The following is a 20,045-nucleotide window of genomic DNA, read 5'->3' as shown; positions in this document are numbered from 1 at the left end:
TTTCCAGAAATATTGCTAGATTTCAAATGGAGTCAAAGCACAGCATATTTCTAGCCAAAAAAAAAAGAGAAAGAAAGAAAGAAAGAGAAAAGAAAAGAAAACATAGACAGATTGTTAATCTCAGCAGATACAATTCCGACTCATGGTCCACAGAACTCAGTGAAACAGAAACTCAGAATCAGACATCACTTTTACACAGTCAAGTATATTCAAATAACATTTTCATAAGAATTTTATAGCTAAGTGTTCATAAGCATTCTTTCTTAGTAATTGTATCATTTGTTAGTCACAGTAGTTTATAACAGAGCCTTCAATTATGTTGTTTGACAGGCAAATTCAGTTCATCTGTACAGTTTGGTGATTTTTTTTTTTTTGTAGGGGAGTATATCTAACCATATCTAAGGAAAGATACCTGTTATACATCTGCCTGTCGTGCTTAACACACATTAATGCAGAGACTAGATTTGCTGCCTGACATCACATGATTCTCCTGGTTGGTTCCCAACTCGGGTGTCTTCCATGTGCAGTTTCTGTGTTCTGCTTGTGTTAACGTGGGTTTTCACCAAAGAGCTCTGGTCTTCTCCCACATCTATCACAGTACTATGGATTCTACTGTAGTGACTTGGTTTCTTCACAGCTGAGTTTAAAATAACTGCTATATTCAAAGACGTCAGAAATCAAACCAAGTGAAATATAGTAAGTGAACCAGCAGTGCAACATTTTGAATATTGGGGCTTTGACTTAAACAGCAAAAAGTATAGAAATACAAATTATAGTTTTCCTCTATTTGCCCTTATCCTGCATCAGGTAAATCACAAAACCTTTGTCATGGCTATAAACCTGAATGTCTACACCAAATAAATGTCCTTATGGTATTCCTCCAGACATTTTCTCAGGCATCTACTGTGTTTATTAGATCAGTTCTGTGAACTTGATCAATGGCAGAAGAAATACTTCTCTCTTAATAATGAAATCAAAATTTACCTTATATAACATTAAGCTATTGAGATATAGCTCCATAACTTCTGCAGTTGCTTAAAGAAAATTAATAAACTCGTGCTTTTGGATATTTTTTTAATCTAGCATTGGCACTAGAATCCTTTCTTACAATTATATATGTATTTATTGGCATTTGTTTACCAGGTTAGTCCGATTGAGCCTAAAAGACCCTTTTTCAGTGCAGGCCCTGGGAGAAAAGCTCCAGTGCAAAAATACAACTTACAATTCATAGGTTCATAGCTTCATAGGTTCATAGATAAGTACTAGGCTATCGGCCCAAGGGCCTACGTAAGACTAGCCAACAAGGTTATCTGGCTTCCGCCACCCAAGAAAGTTATTTTCCTGTGCCACTGTCGAGCAGAGACACAGAAGTGATCCCCGGGGTGTATTTCCTATTTCCCATCCACTCATCAAGATTTTTCTAGAAGAGTGCAAATGAAGAACTTTGCTTGACATTGATGGGTAGCCTGTTCCAGAGTATGGGAAGTCTCTGAGACAGGAATCTATCCCTCCAGCATGTCCTGTTTATTGTGTGGTGACAAGGTTTAGGTCCCTAGAGCATGTAGCTCAGAGGGATAGGGATTTCTTTAGGTGTAGCATGTCCAACAGCTCTGGGTTTGACATAGCTTTATATGCTAGGCAGAGATCACCTCGGAGTAGGCGATATGTTATGGAGTAAAGCTGGAGATTTTTGAGGCGGTCAGTGTAGGGCATTTGTTTGAGGCCAGTAATCCTCTCTGTGAGGTACTTCTGTGGCCTTTCCAGCTGTTGCAGATGTCTTGTGAGGTACATTCCAAAAGTGGCATTGTACTCTATAATGGGTCTAATGAGTGTCGAGTATAGGGGAACAATGACCTCTTCTTTCCTGGATGAGAACCCTTTTATGATGAGGTGTGCCACATAGAAGGACTTCCTGACTACTGTGGCGATGTGACTATCAAAGGAGAGACTAGTGTCCACCTGGGTCTCAAGGTCTCATCACGCATTCGGTGTTAAGTAGATTGCTGTCTATGTGGTAGTTCATGGGTACAGATTTTTTACCAAAGGGGATGACACTGCACTTTTTGGCATTGAGCTTGAGGCCATGGCTCTGACACCAGGCATCTGTCTCAGTGAGGCCCTTCTGTAGGATGTCCACATCATTTGGGGACTTGACTATGTCTCCTAGTTCGCAGTCATCTGCGAACTTCGTTAGCCAGTGGCCTTCTGTGTAAGCCTGTACTTCAGAGAAGTAGAAACCAAACAGGAGAGGTCCCAGGACGGAACCCTGTGGTAGTCCACTTGTCACTGCTTTGAGGTCAGATTTGGAGTCTGCAACTTTCACAGTGTGGGTTCTGTCAGTGAGCCAGTTGGCAACCCACCTTGTGACGTAGGGATTTATACCTAGTTTAGTGAGTTTAGCTATAATTCCAGAATGCGGGATGGTGTCGAAAGCCTTGGTGAGGTCAAGATAGGCTGTGTGAACCACCTTACCCTCATCTACAGCTTTGGTGATTGCCTCAAAGAAGTCGATCAGGTTCAGGAGGCATGATCTGCCTTTCAGAAACCCGAACTGGGTGGGATCCAGAGTTTGGAGGTTACCAATGTCTTTGTTTATGAGTTCCATGATGATACGTTCCATGGCATTGCAGACCAGGCTCGTCAGGCTAATAGGTCAATAGTTCCCGGGATCAGTGGTGGCTCCCCCTTTGTGGAGTGGGATAAATGTTGCTGTGCGCCATTCAGTGGGCACAAAGCCTGATGTGAGGCTATTATTGAACATGGTGCTTAACTGGGGAGCCAGTTCGTTCTGAAGTTCGTGTAAAACGCAGCCTGGGATGTTGTCCGGTCCCATGGATGCTGTGGTTTTGGCTTTAGAGAGTGCAGCTTTTACCTGCTTAGTTGTGATTACAGGGACTCTGCATTCTTCCTGTATAGATATGGGCCCTTTAGGGGGTGAGAGAGGGGTAAAGTTAGCACTGAACCTATCTGGCAGGATGTTGGCAATATCAGTTTGTTCTGTAATTTTCATGCCTTTGTGCTGTAACTCAGAGCAGATCTGGGTATTGCCATTGAGATTCTTGACATTGCTATAGAATGCTTTGTGGTTGTCCCTAGAATCAGTGGCAATTTTGTTTTCATAGCTAGGTTTGGAGGATCTTATAAGGGATCTCAGCTTCTTACTGAAGCTGACCAAGGAGCTCCTCCACTCATGGATTTTACTCTCTTTTGCAACAGTTTCTTCCTTCTGTTATAGAGTTTGTTTATGGCAGAGGACCACCAGATTGGCTTCCTTTTTTTGGAGGATAGCATCTTGGTTCTGTTTGGGATAGCACGATCCATGCACTCGTGCAAATGCTTATAGAGTGCATATGTGTAGGATTCAGCAGTTGTAACTGCATTGTCCATCTGCATGGGTGTCATGAAGTTCACCACTTCTGCCTTAAGAAGTATGAAGTTGGCTTTGAAGAAATGTTTTACCATGGTTGTCTTAATGGGGGGTGGGGCGGGATGTGGATATCTAGGGTGATTAGCTTATGGTCGGATATGACCAACGAGGAGTTGACTTCAGGTGTGGAATACCGGTCACTCATGCTGGTAATGACTAGGTCTAGGATATTGTTGCCCCTGGTGGGGATGTGGATAAGTTGATCCAGGGCATTGGAATTTATGAATTCCCAAAAGCATTGAGCAAAGGAATTGGTACATGAGTAGTTTTCCCAGTTAATGGTGGGGTAGTTGAAATTGCCCATTATTAGGGTGTTTGGTTGAACCCTAATATTTTCCAGTATATCAAGAAAAGAGGAATGGGGATCCTGGGGCATGGTGGGGGATCTGTAGCAAGCTACAATTTGGATTGCAGTTTTGCCCAGAGTTAGTTGCACTTGGATAACCTCGGATGGGGTTCATATTAAAACACCGAACGCTGAAAAGAGCGAACGGTGATTCATCGACACATATTCAGCAAAAGCTGAAAATGTCAAAACCACAGAACAGTGATTTCTTTCGCTGTTTCAACCCCCCCAAAAAAAACATTAAACACTTCCAAACACATACCCTAACCCTAATTATACCCCCCCAAAAAACAGTAAACAACTAAATACACATATGCACATAACCAAACCATACATCTAACGAAAAAAAAAACAGTAAACATTTTAAAACATATGCACTTACCTTAACCCACAACCTAACCCTAAGGACAGTAACTCTAGCACATTTACCTAAACAGTTCCAAACACATACACACTTACCTTAACCCTAATTCTACCTTCCAAAACAAAAGTAAATAGCTGAAAACATATACACACGTAACTCAACCATACATCTAACGCAAAATAAAAAACAGTAAACACTTTCATACATATGCACTTGCCTTAACCTGCACTCTAACCCTAAGGTCAGTAACTGTTGCCCAATCATGCCCGGGAGGTATACCGGACAATGGACCACACTACACTTCAGAACATGGCAAAGCAATGACGCTGTCAAGCAACTTCTTTCCCAGGGAAAGAATTCGCTGAACAGCCGCTTCGCTGTTTTGCCTGTTTGCCCTATGTGTGTCAACGAAAACGCATTCGATAAAATGCATTTTCATCGTTCTGATAGGAACCCCCTCGGATGCATTATGCTGAGCAACTAGCCTGGAGGTGTGGATATCCTTAATGAATATGGACACACCTCCACATTTGTTGTTCCGGTCCAGGTTAGATGGATGAAAAGTGTGGGATGAGTTATAGCCTGGTAATGCAGGGGTGCTCTCTGGAGCCTTGAATCAGGTCTCAGTCACTGCACAGATATTGATGTTCTCTATTTTTAGGAGTACCTCAAGGGAGTGCATTTTGAGATTTAGACTTCTAGCATTGAGTAGCATTACCCCCAGATTTTTTTTGCTTGCCTGTTCCTGTTATGGTGGTGAATTTGTCATTTGATCCTTGCCTAAAAAAGGCACTATAGGGGCGGCAAGAGCTTTAGCCAGTATCCAGAATCCCAGGGGTGACAGGTGCAGGCCATCTCTGGCAAAGCATTGTAGTCTGTTGACCATGTCGTACCAGGCATACAGATACTGGATCCCCTTAGAATGACACCAGAAGCTTAGCCAATTGTTGAAGTCAATCATTTTGTCCTTGTACTGTAGTATCATTCTGGGTGATGGCACGATGCTACTCAGGGCTAGGGTCATACCTGCCTGGGCTACAAGATCGGGGAGCTCTTCCATGTCTCTTTTCATGTAGTCCAGGGTGGTACATCTCAGGTCATTCACACCTACATGGACAATGACAGAGTCATATTTGTGCTTGTTGTGGAGTGACCTGAGTGTGTGGGTTATGTGGCGAATCCTGCCACCCGACAGGCAGCTGACAGTAACCTTCTCCTTGTTTAGCCTAGTGAGTGGGACATCAGTGTACCTGATTATAGAGTCACCTATGACTAGTGTGCTGGGTACGTTGTTTTGCCTTATAGGCTGTGGTTGAGTGGCACACTGAGTCTGTGGGCTATGTGTCATTTGAGTTGCATTGGTGAGGTGGAGGTTGCTTGCGTTTCTGCTTTGGAGGTCTCTGTTGCTTGAGCAGATTATTATTGAGAGCCTCCGTGAATGTTTTTGTGTTTCTATGTGTGGATTTTGGTGGTGTAGGTTTAGTGGGACTATGTGATGAGTGTGTTGTGGTGGAAGTGTTTACCTTCTCCTCTTGACTGTCGAGTTCAGTCTTGGTTGGAGAGAGCTTTACCTCTAGTTTGGCTAGATAAGTGCATCTCTCACAGCTTGTAGTGTTGGGTGGTAGGAGGAGAGGGTTGTCTATGTACATGAGGCAATTGCTACATTGCCCCAAGATGCCCAGATTCATCAGATAGACAGGAGAGAACACTGGGAGCTGACCCTTGGACATGCCTGAATAAAAAATGATTTTCCTCTAGACAAGTGAGGAAAGTGAGTACAAAAGCTGTTTTTTCTCTAGGCAAGTGAAGAAAGTAAGTACAAAAACTGTTTTCCACAAGGTAATGAGGAAGGTTGAGTGCTGTAGTAATTCGTAGCTTATTTAGTGCTTACAACAAGTTCTGAACAAGTGCTGAGCACGAATAAGCAAATTCAAGTGCTAAAAATAAGAATCTGTATTTGAACTAGACTAGTTACAGGAAAGAAACAAGTGCAAATGAGGGCTTTTAAATCAGAAAGTTGAGAGAGAGATGGAAAAATTGCCCAAACGGCCAATAATTACAATTTTTGGGCCAGAAACCACTCCTTGTGTGGTAGATAGGTTACCTAGTGCTTACCACTCCCACTGATAAGCTAAAAGGTTTCCCTCCAACACAGAAAGGCTTAGGGGGCTCAGGAGCTTACAAACAGTCCTGGATACAGCAAATCTGTATCTGAACTAGACTAGTTACAGGAAGGGGGGGGGGGGAACAAGTGCAAATGCTGCCTTTTAAATCAGGAAGTTGAGAGAGATGGAAAAACTGCCCAAATGGCCAATAACTACAACTTCCGGGCCAGAAACCCCTCCTTATGTGGTAGATAGGTTACCTAGTACTTACCCCTCCCACTGATAAGCTAGCAGGCTCCCCTCCAACATAGACAGGTTTGGGGGCTTAAAAGCTTACAAACATTCCTGGATATAGCAAATCTGTATCTGGACAAGACTAGTTACATGAAAGGCAGAAAACAAGTGTAATATTTTGTTACAATTAAGCAGAACACATGGAGATTCTAACAAAGTTTTTTTTGTAAAGGAAAGGGAGAGAGAAGAAGCAGAAGATAACTCAAGGTTAGGAAACTAAGTGGGTTGGCCTGCTCAAATGTTCTCTCTGTATTAGGTAGAATGAGCTAATGACACTAGACTGGGAGGAGTGTCCCAGATCAAATTTACAGTAGAGGCGGGCAACTGCAAAGCCACCAAGTATAACAGCAAGACACTAACAGGGAGGGAGGATGGGAAATAATACTAGAGCTACTAGCCTACACTCTTTTAGACAGTAAACACTACAGAAATGTTTATCACAGCAGAAGAACAGTCAGCCGCAAAATGAAAGCTTTAAACAGATAAAGGAACAAGGAGACTCTACAGAATGCTTTTAACTGCAAACAAATCAGTTATATGATACACGCAGTGGCAGGAAATCAGAACAAACAAATAGGTGCTTAACAAGTAGAGAAAACTTCCTGTTAATACCTTTCACACAGTGAAACTAGCTAAAAAGTTTTACAAACAGTGTGACAGTAAAAGCCTTATTTATCAGGCCCAGTAAGGCAGACAATTTTAGTTTAACTGTGCAGATTAATTAATAGCAATATAATACAGTAAAAAGTATGCAACAGACAATAAAAAGTGCTATATATAAATTGCTAGAAACAATAACTAGTAAAAATAAGCAAAAAAAAAAAAAAACAGGATACTTATTGTTATATATCTCAGATCAGAGTTATAGTCAATGCCCCTCCTCCACTCGGCTCATGTTAAACTAAACCCAATCAAGATAAGCAAGGGCACAAAATAAAGTTGTCACTTGTCTACTTTATTATTTGCTATGGCTATTGAGCCTTTGTCCAGTTACACAAATATTCAATATAGTATGATCTAAACTAAATAAGCAGTATACTTTCAAAATTATTTGTTGATAACAAATTGTTTATAATAAGTAACATTGATTTTTCACTAATAAATTTTAAAAAATCATTAAAATATTTAGAATTTACCCCAGGTCTAAAGTTCAGTCAGAATAAAAGTAGCACTTTATTAATTAACAGTGAGTAAACTTATTTTAGGAAAACTAATAGTGAGTTTAAATGGGATAGCAAAATATTAAATGTTTAAGAGTTACTCTTTCATGTAATAGTAAGTAAATAAATAAAAGCAACAAATTGTAAAACTATTTTAGACAATATTAAAATAAGAAAAATTAATTGGAATACGCTATTCTTTTCTATGAAAAACAGGTTAGTTTTAATCAAACTGCTTACTTTACCCAAGATACTATACATTTTGCATTGACTTATTTAGTTGTTTCTAAAGGATGCATTAAGCAATTTAACAACATTTGTTTGAAGTTCTTATGGCACCACAGCAAACATAGAATAGCTTTGTGATATGCTTTAAGAGAATGGAAAGATGGTGGAGTAATATTTCCTGATGCAGAGACTTATATTAAAACTCCAGTTACTAAATAGTAGCTTTATTGTTAAATTCTGATTATTCATCCAATTGGGAAAAATACAAGAAACAGTTCTGGTTAAATAAAGAAACAAATATCACTAAAAAACATATGCAACTCATGAATAATAATATGAAGTGGCTGTGAAAATAATATATATTTGAAAATACCAATAATCCAACAGATTCTTCTTGTATAAACAACTTATGAAATGATTTAGACATTTTATATATAAAATACCAGAGATAAAACTATGGTCCTTATATTAGTAAAGCCAAAGAAACACAGAAGACACCAGTAACACGAAGGATGTCACTTGAAGACCTAAATATTTATTACAGGATAAGAGCTTTCACGATAGTGTCACAAATCACTTCATCAGATCAAAAAACTCAACACACCCCCTTCCTTATATACCAGACATCAATTGAATCAGTTAAAGTTATACACATCATTAAAAACCTACACATACTTAAAATAAAAATGTATATAATAATCAATCCACAAATGTAAAACAAAAATAAAACATACATAAAAATAACATCCACTTAGTCAAATGAACTATCTATACAATCTACGAGTTTTAAGAGCAAGTTTCAATGGAATATATTCATTCAGTCCCCTCCCTCTGGTTGCACCCAGTCTTAATATCCACTGTAATTCTACAGACTCCGATTTAGTCCTAATGTCTCCTAGCCTAACATTGGCATAAAGCCTATCTATAACTAGGAACCTAAAATGATGGTCATTCCCTTCACTCATAACATGTTTAGCAAGGGCATTGCATTTATACTGTATATTGATGGAATATAAATGCCCCCTAAGTCTCCTGTTGCTTTTCCAATATAAAAACATGAACATACAGTGCATCTAGCAAGATACACTATATCCTTGGTATTGCAGTCAGCTTGCACTCTAAAATTAAAAATTCTACCAGTATCTGGATTTATGAATGTATTACTACTATCCATATATTGACAATACCGACAATTACGGCAGGGAATGGTACCATACTAATCACATCCTTGTCTATCATTCCCACACCTCATTCTATCTGGATAACAAAACATTCTTTTCAAGTTCAACTTATTCCTATAAGTGAAAGCTGGTCATATTTCAACAGCTTTCTTAATCTCATTTTCAGTCAAAAGTATTGACCAATTCCTCTTAATCACATCTGTAATATGTTTAGTATCACTAGTATATTGTAAACAGCAGGTCACTGATTTGTTATTATTCCCCTACAAGGGCAAACGGTTCTACCTCCATGGTCAATCCTAGATAAATAGGGCTTAGCCCTAGTGTGTCTGAGGGCTGCCCCCCTATTTAAACCCAAACTCACTTCCTTTTAGGAAGTTACCCCTCAAGGTATCCAATTCATCAAGGTAGCCACTATCGCCAACGTTCAGTCGGGAAGCTCTCATACTTTTCCCCTATAACTATGTTGGAAAAAATGTAAGAGGGATGCATAATATTTCTATGTAGTAATGAGTTATGATAGCATTCCTTCCTAAAAAGACTAGTCCCTATAGTATAATCAGTTAAGATTTCCACCATTACATCCAAAAATTCTATCTTAACTGCTGAACTCTTCACTGAGAACTTAAGGAATGATGTGGTAGTATGTAGGTATTCATCAAACTGTGTTAGATCCAATTTGGAGCCATTCCATAAAATAAAGACATCGTCCACAAATCGATCATAAAAATTTATGTGATCTGTGAACTCATGCCTATTCAACACATAAATAGATTCCCATTCAGCTAGCACCATATTGGCGTAGCTATTGGCACATGGAGTGCCCATAGCTATACCAGATCTCTATAAATAACATTCATTATTAAACAGAAATACATTATTTTCTAAATTTATTTCCAAGAGGAACCCTATCAATTCAATTAGCTTACTATCCAATGTACCATCTTTGACCAAATATCTAATCAGCCAATCAATCCCTATATCATTGAGTATGACCGTGAAAAGGGATGCAATGTCCAGAGTGACCAACAAAATGTTTTCATTAATATCCATCCCATTAACATGTTCATATAACACCTGCAGAAACTGCTTAGTATCTCTCAGAACAACTTCAGACATCCAGAATTGGTCGAAGTATTTTCTCAACATAAATTGAACATGGCTCTGTCAGCCACCCACCACCTGCCACTATAGGCCTAAATGGTGGTGCTGTCATGTCCTTGTGCACTTTTGGCAGACCATGGAAAGTGGGTACAGTAGGTAGATCAACAGAAAAATAATCATACATTTCCTTAGTAATGCAACCATCAATATGACAGTCATGTAAAGAGTCATGCACTTTAGAGATAATATTATGTACATCTTGCAACAATATCCTGACATATACAGAGGAGTCACGTAACATTGCAGTAATACTATCAAAATAGTAATGACTATTCATAATGACTATTGCCCCCCCCCCCCTATCAGCTGGACGCATCACTACAGAAGTGTCATTGCGTAGAATATCCAAAGCACATCTCTCCTCTTTGGTCAGATTGTTAAACCCATAAGATTTATGTTCAGCATCAAATAAAGCCATCAAATCATTTTCACATAACCTTCAGAATGTCTCAACAATTGGATGATTAGGTGGTACAAAAGTACTTGGTTTCCTAAGCTTATTCACCCTGATTATTAGCAAACATTAGTCTCAGCATTAAATTGTGTCCAAACAGTCTTAGGTTGACAATAGTACTGGCTAAATCTGCCCTGGTAGCAGGAATAAAAGAAAGCCCTCTCTCTAAAACAGAGACTTCATAAGTAGACAAAGTTCTATCGGACAGATTATAAACTATGGACTGCTGATATCCTGCCACATTTTCTATATAGTTCTGTTATTTGGTACCTCCAGGGTTTGCTTCCTCTTCCTCCTTCCCTGATACCCAGAGGTACGAGTCCTGTTTGGGGACTGCATGCTCCCTGTATTGATGGGTAATGGGAACCGAGAAAAAACTTGTTCCGACTGTCCAGGGATGGCTCCATTATGCTATTCATTAGCCTCAGCTATCACCTTAGGCCTAACATCAGGCAGTTTACCAACAACCTTATCATCAGCCTTAGAACTCTTGGTAGACATGTTGTCAATGTCCACAGATTCATGCTGTAGGTCATTTTCAACTTCTCTAGCATTATTCAAATTCTGTGTGGTGCTAGTGGCTACAACACGCTGTTCAGATCTATGACTATTACCATTGTTATTAAAAGTCCTCAAAACAAAACCTAAAGTGAGTAGAAACACAATAAGAGCAAGTAATATCCAAAGAACCGTTTAATGAGCACTTTCGGTGTGGACTGTGCCTCACCTTCATCAGACAAAAAGCATTCAATTAACAATCTATTTATATTGACTCTAAACAATTAAATTAATTAGTGTAACCTCATAAAAAATTAAAAATTAAAAGTAAATCACAGACAACATATGAAAAGCCAACAAATTCAAAATATGCTCTGAAAGCATATTAATAATAGTAAAAAGTTAAGCCAGCAACAAAAGGATGTTTCTATATATACCCAATATGTAAAGGCAGTCAACTAAAATGCAAAATGAGTTAAATCAAATTGTTAAAATGTTTTGAGCTGTAATAAACCAAAAAAATTGTAATTCATAAAACACCAAATAAGCCACAGAGAGACTGGACCACAAATGTGGGTTACCCTAGCTCAACGTATAAGATGGAAACCTTTATTTGATGTTAAATAGCCACTTTAAGTCTTATTATTTGTACTAATTTATATGAAAGTCTTCCTAAAGAGTGTAGTTAAAGTTGTGCTATAACTTAGCTAACAACCCAAATACAAGCTTATAGTTTATTACAATTTTATTAAAAGTATAATATAATGTTAAATATGTGTTAGTCTTGTATACACCTATGTACTTAATAGTTTGTTTATACAAAAAAACGTTGAAAGTAAAGATAAAATATTTTACCAACCAATGTTAAATGCATGTAAATGTCAATTATCTCCTCAAGGCTAAAAGTCTCAAAATGCTTTTAATAGATAAATGTTCATTGAGGCCTGGGAAGGTGTGTGCACCTGTTCTTATTTGCCACATTAGTTCATCAATCTCTAATAAAAGTTGCCAAGGTCCCCCTCTTATGTCAATTTGCCTATGCTGGAGGACAATAAATTTGAAACTATGGTCGGGGCACTCCAGTATATGTTTTGCCAATGCATTATTAATGTATTTCTTACATATGGCATAACAGTGTTCATATATGAGTTGTTTCATTTTTATACTTGGTTCTTCAGGTGACATCCTTCGTGTTACGGGTGTCTTCTATGTTTCTTTGGCTTTACTTATGTATTTTGAATACAACAGTTTTATACCTGGGCAGCTTCTATTTTTATGGTCCTTATATTACTTCCACCAGAATATATAGACAGTCTGAACTTTAAAACGATTAAAAAATATTAAAATGGTTAACACTGACTATTTAATGGATGAATATAACCTGGAAATGGAGAACTAGTTTATAGTGCAAAACAACAGTTCTTCATTTCTAAAGTTGACTTAATGCCAGACATAATTAAAAAGAATATACACCTATTCTTGATTTTTAAATAATCTGAAAACAAATTGTAAGAGGGATATCATATACTGATCCAAAATATATCAAGTAGTTGTGTGGCAGTTGGTTGGGGGGGGGGGTTAAGGTTGTGAGCTATAGTTCCTGTGTTCAAGGTTTGAGTCCCCCAGCCTTCACTTGCTTAATATGTGACTTTGAACAAGACTTAGCCATTCATTGCTCCTGGGTCTCCTCTGCAAAGGGACTGTGTGCTCAGTGGGCTTACCTAGTTATTTATTATTATACATTTTATATCAAAGATAACTATTGGGATTATGGTCTCCAGATGATTGGCACAATTTTAACTACAATAGATAAAAATGATTTTTACTATCCTCAAAAAAAAAAAATACCCTAGGGAGTCAATAAACTCCATGTAGGCTTAGCACAAAGCCTACACAGAGTTTACATTTTTGTGTGATGAGCAGTAGCACTAATAACATATGCATGCCATGCATCATGTTTACACAAATACAAGCAAGGTTTCATGGCCAGCAACACTGTGTAAAGCAGCATGAACACATTTAGACATGCAAGCAAGTTTACCTGTGGGAAAACTTGTTCTGCGAGATTGTGCGGAGAGCCTCAATGACTACCAGGGCTAAAATTACGGCAACACATTATAGAAAAGTGTACTCAGTGCAATGTACAGTGCAACAAGTTTTTGGCATACTGAAATAAAGTGTTTGTGGTGATCATTAAGGGTACATAGACTGCATTATAAATGCACTAGTCTAGGGAAATGAGTGCATTGAAAAGGGCCACAGACATGAATGGTAGGAATGAAGGAGGGGGAGGAGGACAAGTGAAATATGGTAATGTACACCAGATAAGCGCATGTCAGTGTACGTACACCCAAAAGACTATACAGTTGTAGTATGAACAGTAATCACATATGTACATAATACTGCTGTTTATACCTCCTCTGTGTGGGTATTTTCATAATTGTCCACAATTTGCACTCATCCACAAAGCTGGTTATATAAAGGGTGTCTAAGTTTGTCTTGACTTCTGAAACTTAAATACTAAACAGGAAAGTGCCTAGTACAGAACTCTGAGGTACAGACCTGGTCGCTGAACTCTTGCTAGAGGTGACTTCAAGCACTTTGACATTATGTGTCCTGTTTGTGATCCATTTGTCTACCTACTTGGTGACATAGGTGTTTTTGCCCACTTGAGACATTTTCTGTGTAATACCTGTGAAAAGACTGTCATCCTGCATAAGCTGACCTGACCAAGGAATTTGATCAGGTCAGCTTATGCAGGATGACAGCCTTTTCCTCATGCATGTCCTTGATGACCTTCTTGAAGACATCAACCAGATTTAACAGACATGATGGAGTCTTAACGAATCAAAAATGGGTTGGGTACACAGTTGGGAGATTACCCGTGTCCTTTTTGATAAGGTCCATGATAAGCCTTTGGTCTAACTCACAGATGAGAAGAGTCAAGATTATGGATCTATAATTCCCTGCATCAGGTGATGGTCCTCCCTTGTTCAGATGGGTGACTGTTGCTGTACACCCTTCTGCCAAAACATAGGCTGTCTGGAGGCTGTGTTTAAGTAGGGATCCAACTGTGTCTGCTATATCAGGTTTTAAGTTATTGTATAGGCAACCTAGGATGTTGTCAGGGCACATACATTCTGTATTTTTATCCTTAGAGAGCACACAGATGAGCTGTTCTCCTGAGAAAATAAACTTCTGACAACACCTCCAAATACAACCTTGGTCATGCATCACTTGCCACATAGTAGTACTGTTCATACAGTCATACAGCTCTACCAATTACATCACTTGCACAACATATGCCTATATGTTTTTCATTGGAAAGCTGAATGTCAGTGGCCTAATACCATATTTGGACACATTACAAATTATGTGGATGTGGCTCATGCAGAACAGTTACTGACACAAATGCTGACAGTCACACAATGCTGCTGGGCACCACCTCAATAATCCTTGGGAATAGCAACAGAATTGCACATACAATGAATTACACATGGTTGCAATTGAATCAATATTTGTGATGTTTGTGCATATCACAGCATTACAACATAGGTTCACAGGTGGTTCATAGGTGTGTAGTAGGCTAATGGCCCTAGAGTCTTTACAAGCCTAGCCATAGGATTATCCTAGCATCGTGCCACCCAACCTTAGTTCCCACTGCCTCTGTCGAGTAGAGCCACTGGAGTTATCCCCGGGGTGAATTTTCTATTTCTCATCCAGTCATCAAGATTTCTCTTAAAGAGGGCCAGTGATGTGCTCTGTTTGACAAGTATGGGAAGTCTATTCCATAGCATGGGCAGTCTCTGGGTTATGAACCTATCCCTCCAGTACGTTCTGTTGATTGTGGTAATGAGGTAGAGGTCTCTGGACTGTGTGGTGCAGAGGGATTGGGATTTCTTTAGATGTAGCATTTCTAAAAGAGCTGGGTCAGACATGGCTTTGTAAGTCAAGCAGAGATCACTTCTAAGTAGGCAATATGAGACAGAGAATAGTTGGAGTTTTTTGAGTCTGTCCATATAGGACAAGTGTTTAACACATAGTATCCTCTTTGTGAGGTACTTTTGTGGCCTGTCCAGTTGTTGCAGGTGTCTAGTGAGGTACATGCCAAATGGTGCATTTTACTCTATGATTGGCCTAATGAGGGAAGAGTAGAGGGAGACAATGACCTCTTTCTTTCTGGATGAAAAACCCTGTACCACAAAGAAGGACTTTCTGACCACTGTGTCAATATGGTGATCAAAAGAGATGTTGCTGTCAACCTGTGTTCCCAGATCTCTTATAATGCCTTCTGTGTTCAGTGGACCATCAATGTGGTAATTCATGGGAACTGGGTTTTTCCCAAAGGGGATGATGACACATTTTTTGGCATTGAGTTTAAGGCCATGGTTCGGACACCAGTCGTTGGTCTCAGTGAGGATATTCTGTAGTATGTCGACATCACTTGGGGAGTTAATAATAGCTCCCAACTTGTAATTGTCTGTGAACTTTCTCAGCCAGCATCCCTTCGTGTTGTCCTGGACTTCAGAGAAGTAGATCATGACTAGTCGGCAGTCTGACTTGGAGTCAGTTACTTTCACACTGTGGGTTTTATCTGTGAGCCAGTTTGCAAACCACCTAGTGATATAGAGGTTTATGCCTACCTTAGTGAGTTTTTCTATGATTCCTGAGTGGGGAATGGTATCAAAGGCCTTGGCCAGATCAAGGTACGCTGTATGAACCACCTTGCCTTCATCAACAGGTCTGGTGACTGACTCAAAGAAGTTGACCAAGTTGAGCAGGCATGATCTACCCTTCACAAAACCAAACTGTGTGGGATCCAGAGTTTTGAGATTCCCTATATCCTTGTTTATTAGGTCCATGATAATGCTTTCCATAGCTTTGCATATCAGACTTGTTAGACTAATGGGGTGATAGTTCCCAGGGTCTGTAGTCACTCATCCTTTGTGGAGAGGAGGGATGACTGTAACAGTGCGCCATTCGGTACTGACAAAGCCTGAGGTGAGCTGTGATTGAACAGGGCGCAGAGGTGAGGTGCCAGTTCACTCTGTAGTTCATGTAGAACACAGCCAGGGATATTGTCAGGTCCCATAGAAGCTGCATTCTTGGCCTTGGACAGTGCTGTTTTAACCTGTGCAGCAGTAATACTGGGTGCCTGGGAATCTACTGGAATTGTGATTGGTCCTGGGGGGGGGGGGGTAAAGTTGGCACTGAATCTGTCAGCCAGTATATTGGCAATATCTGTTGGCTCAGTATAGGTGGTATCATTGTGCAGTAGCTCAGAGCAAATCTTAGTATTGCTGTGGAGATTCTTTACATAACTATAGAAGGCCTTGTGGTTGTCTTTACTATCTGCTGCAATTCTGTTTTCACAGCTAGCTTTAGAAGATTTGATGAGGGATCTCAACTTTTTGTTGAGGCTGAAAAGGGAGTTTTTCCAGTCTTGGGACTTCACCTTATCTCACATCAGTTTCCTCCTTCTGCTGTAGAGTTTGTTTGTGGCAGGGGACCACCAGATTGGCTTCCTTTTTTGGAGGAGAGCATCTTGGTTCTATTGGGTATGACGAGATCCATGCATTTGTGTACCTGTTCGTACAGTGCATTGGTGTATGATTCGGTGGTCATCCAACTATTCTCCATTTGCATGGGTGCCATGAAGTTAGCCACCTCTGTTTTTAGGAACCCAAAGTTAGCTTTGGAGAAGTTTTTCATGGTAGTTACCTTTGGGGGGGTGGATTTCCAAGATGATTCGTTTGCAGTCGGATCTAACCAGGGAGGAGTTGACTATTGGTGTAGAGCAATGGTCACCCATGTTAGTAATGACTAGGTCAAGGATGGTGCTACCTCTAGTGGGGGTAAGAACAAGCTGGTCCAGGGCATTGAAATTAATGAATTCCAGGAAACGCTGGGCAATTATATTGGTACATGAGTAGTTTTCCCAGTTAATGGAGTAGTTGAAGTCGCCCAGTATGAGAGTGTTAGGTTGGACCCTAATATTCTCCAGGGTGCTTAGGAATGTGGAGTGTGAGTCTTGGGACATGGGTGGGGACCTATACCAGGCTATGACCTGAATCGCTGTCTTTTCCAATGTTAGCTGCACCTGAAGTATCTCTGATGCGTTATGATGGGCTACCAGTCTGGAGGTGTGCGCATCCCTTATGAATATGGAAACACCACCACCATTGGAGCTTTGGTACAAGTTCTGGGGGCGTACAGTGTGGAATGAGTTATAGCCTGGAAGTGCAGGGTGTTTTCTGCTGCTTTGAACTAGTTCTCTGTTGCAGCACAAATGCCGATGTTCTTCATTTTAAGGAGTGCTTAGAGCGAGTGCATTTTGAGATTCAGACTTCTAGCGTTGAGCAGCATGACCCTCAAATTACATTTGTTTATAGCTGTTACAGTGGTAATTTGGTCTTTGGAACACCACCTAAAAAGGCACTATAGGAGTGGCAAAAGCCTTAGCCAGTATCTGGAAGCCCAAGGGTGACAGATGCAGGCCATCTCTGGCAAAGCATCAAGGTCTGTCAATTATGTCATCCCAGGCAGACAGATACTGGATCCCCTTAGAATGACACCAGAAACTTAGCCAATTGTTGAAATCAATCATTTTCTGCTTGTACTGTGGTATCATTCTGGGTGATGGTAGGATGCTGCGCAGGGATAGGGTCATACCCGCCTGGGCTACATAATCTGAGAGCTTCTTCATGTCTCTTTTCATGTAGTCCAGGGAGGTATGTCTCAGGTCATTCACACCCACATGTACAATGACAGAGTCATATTTGTACCTGTTGTTGAGAGACCTGAATGCGTGCGTTATGTGGTGGATCCTGGCACCTGACAGGCAGCTGACTGTTGCTTTATCCATATTCAACTTAGTGAGTGGGACATCGGTGTGCCTCACTATTGTGTTACCTCTGACTAGTGTGGTGGGCATGTTGTTTTGCTTTAGGGCCTTTGGTTGAGTGTCACACTGTTTAGGAGAGTTATGTGTCTCATGATTAGTTTTGTGTTGTGGTGGTCGAGTCCATTTCTGCCTTGCAGGTCTCTGCTGTTTGGGTAGATTTTTATTGAGAGCCTCTGCAAAGGTGGGTATGTGGTTTGCGTTTTTAAGTGGAGGCAGTGCTGGTGTGTGTTCTGGAAGGGTATGTGTTCCATGTGGTGTGGTGCCAAGTGTTAACCTTTTCCTCTTGACCAGCTATTCCAGTCTTGGCTGGAGAGTGTGTGGCTTCCAATTTGGATATATAAGTGCATCTCTCACAAGTCTGAGTGTTGGGAGGTAAGAGGAGAGGGTTGTTGGTGTACATGAGGCAGTTGCTACATTGCCTCAGGATGCCCAAGTTCACCAGGTTAATAGGAGAAAGCACAAGGAACTGACCTTTAGACATGTCTGGAGGGGTGGGCATTAATAATAAGTACTGGAGCTGTTTCATTGTAGAACGTTTCGTGATGGTAGCACTTTTGTGTGCTACAATAATTGCTACAAGAAGTCTGGTAAAGTGCTAGACTAATAAGTTAGTAAAAGTACAAGAGAGAAGAGAGCTAGCAGATCTAAGGGAAAAATTGAAGAGCAGACTCTAGCACCCCTCAGAAGCTTACAAACAGTCCTAGATACAGTAAGTCTGTATCTGGCCTCGACTACTTACAGGAAAGGCGGGAAACAAGCACAAATGCAGGCTTTTAAACCAGAAAGTTGAAAGAGATGGAAAAACTGCCCAAACGGCTAATAAACTGCAATTTCTGGGCCAGAAACCACTCCTCTTGGGGCATATAGGCTACCTAGTGCCTACCACTCCCACTGATAAGCTAAAAGGCATCCCTCCAACACAGAAAGGCTTGGGGGGGCTCAGAAGCTTACATACAGTCCTGGATACAGCAAATCTGTATCTGGACTACACTAGTTAAAGGAAAGGTGGGGAAAAGCGCAAACATGGGCTTTTAAACCAGAAAGTTGAAAGAGATGGAAAAATTGCCCAAACAGTCAATAAACTACAATTTCTGGGCCACAAACTACTCCTCTTCTGGTAGATAGGCTACCTAAGGCTTACCACTCTCAATGACAAGCTAGAAAACTTCCCTCCAACACAAAAAATGCCTGGGGGGCTCAGAAGATTACATACAGTCCTGGATACAGCAAATCTGTATCTGGACTAGATTAGTTACAGGAACAGTGGGGAAAAACACAAACGTAGGCTTTTAAACCAGAAAGTTGAAAGAGATGGAAAAACTGCCCAAACAGCCAATAAACTACAATTTCTGGGCCAAAAACCACTCCTCTTGTGGTACATAGGCTACCTAGTGCTTACCACTCCCACTGACAAGCTAGAAGGCTTCCCTCCAACACAAAAAGGCTTGGGGGGCTCAGAAGCTTACAAACAGTCCTGGATATAGCAAATCTGTATCTGGACTAGACTAGTTACAGGAAAGGCAGGAAACAAGCGCAAATGCGGGCTTTTAAAATAGAAAGTTGAAAGAGATGGAAAAAACTGCCCAAATGGCCAATAAACTACAATTTCTGGGCCAGAAACCACTCCTCTTGTTGCAGATAGGCTACCTAGTGCTTACTACTCCCACTGACAAGCTAGAAGGCTTCCCTCCAACACAGAAAGGCTTCCCTCCAACACAGAAAGGCTTCCCTCCAACACAGAAAGGCTGGGGGGCTTAGAAGCTTACAAACAGTCCTGGACACAGCAAATCTGTATCTGGACTAGACTAGTTACTTGAAAGGCAGGAAACAATCACAAATGCAGGCTTTTAAACCAGAAAGTTGAAAGAGATGTAAAAAACTGTCCAAATGGCCAATAAACTACAATTTCTGGGCCAGAAA

General features: G+C 40.4%; 1 protein-coding gene across 1 annotated transcript in view; it reads right to left on the bottom strand.

Annotated features, from left to right (window-relative positions):
- Nucleotides 1-20,045, bottom strand: part of KLHL30 (kelch like family member 30) — a 252,902-nt gene that overhangs the window by 162,254 nt on the left and 70,603 nt on the right. The window contains exon 2 of the mRNA XM_044070094.1: nucleotides 1-50. This exon is cut by the window's left edge and continues 797 nt beyond it. The gene's annotated coding sequence lies outside the window, so the exon portion shown is untranslated. The remainder of the gene's footprint in view (nucleotides 51-20,045) is intronic.

Source organism: Protopterus annectens, chromosome 4.part1 (assembly GCF_019279795.1).
Source record: "Protopterus annectens isolate FY-2018-M chromosome 4.part1, PAN1.0, whole genome shotgun sequence".
NCBI lineage: Eukaryota > Metazoa > Chordata > Ceratodontiformes > Protopteridae > Protopterus > Protopterus annectens.
This window is presented reverse-complemented; position numbering and strand designations above follow the sequence as displayed.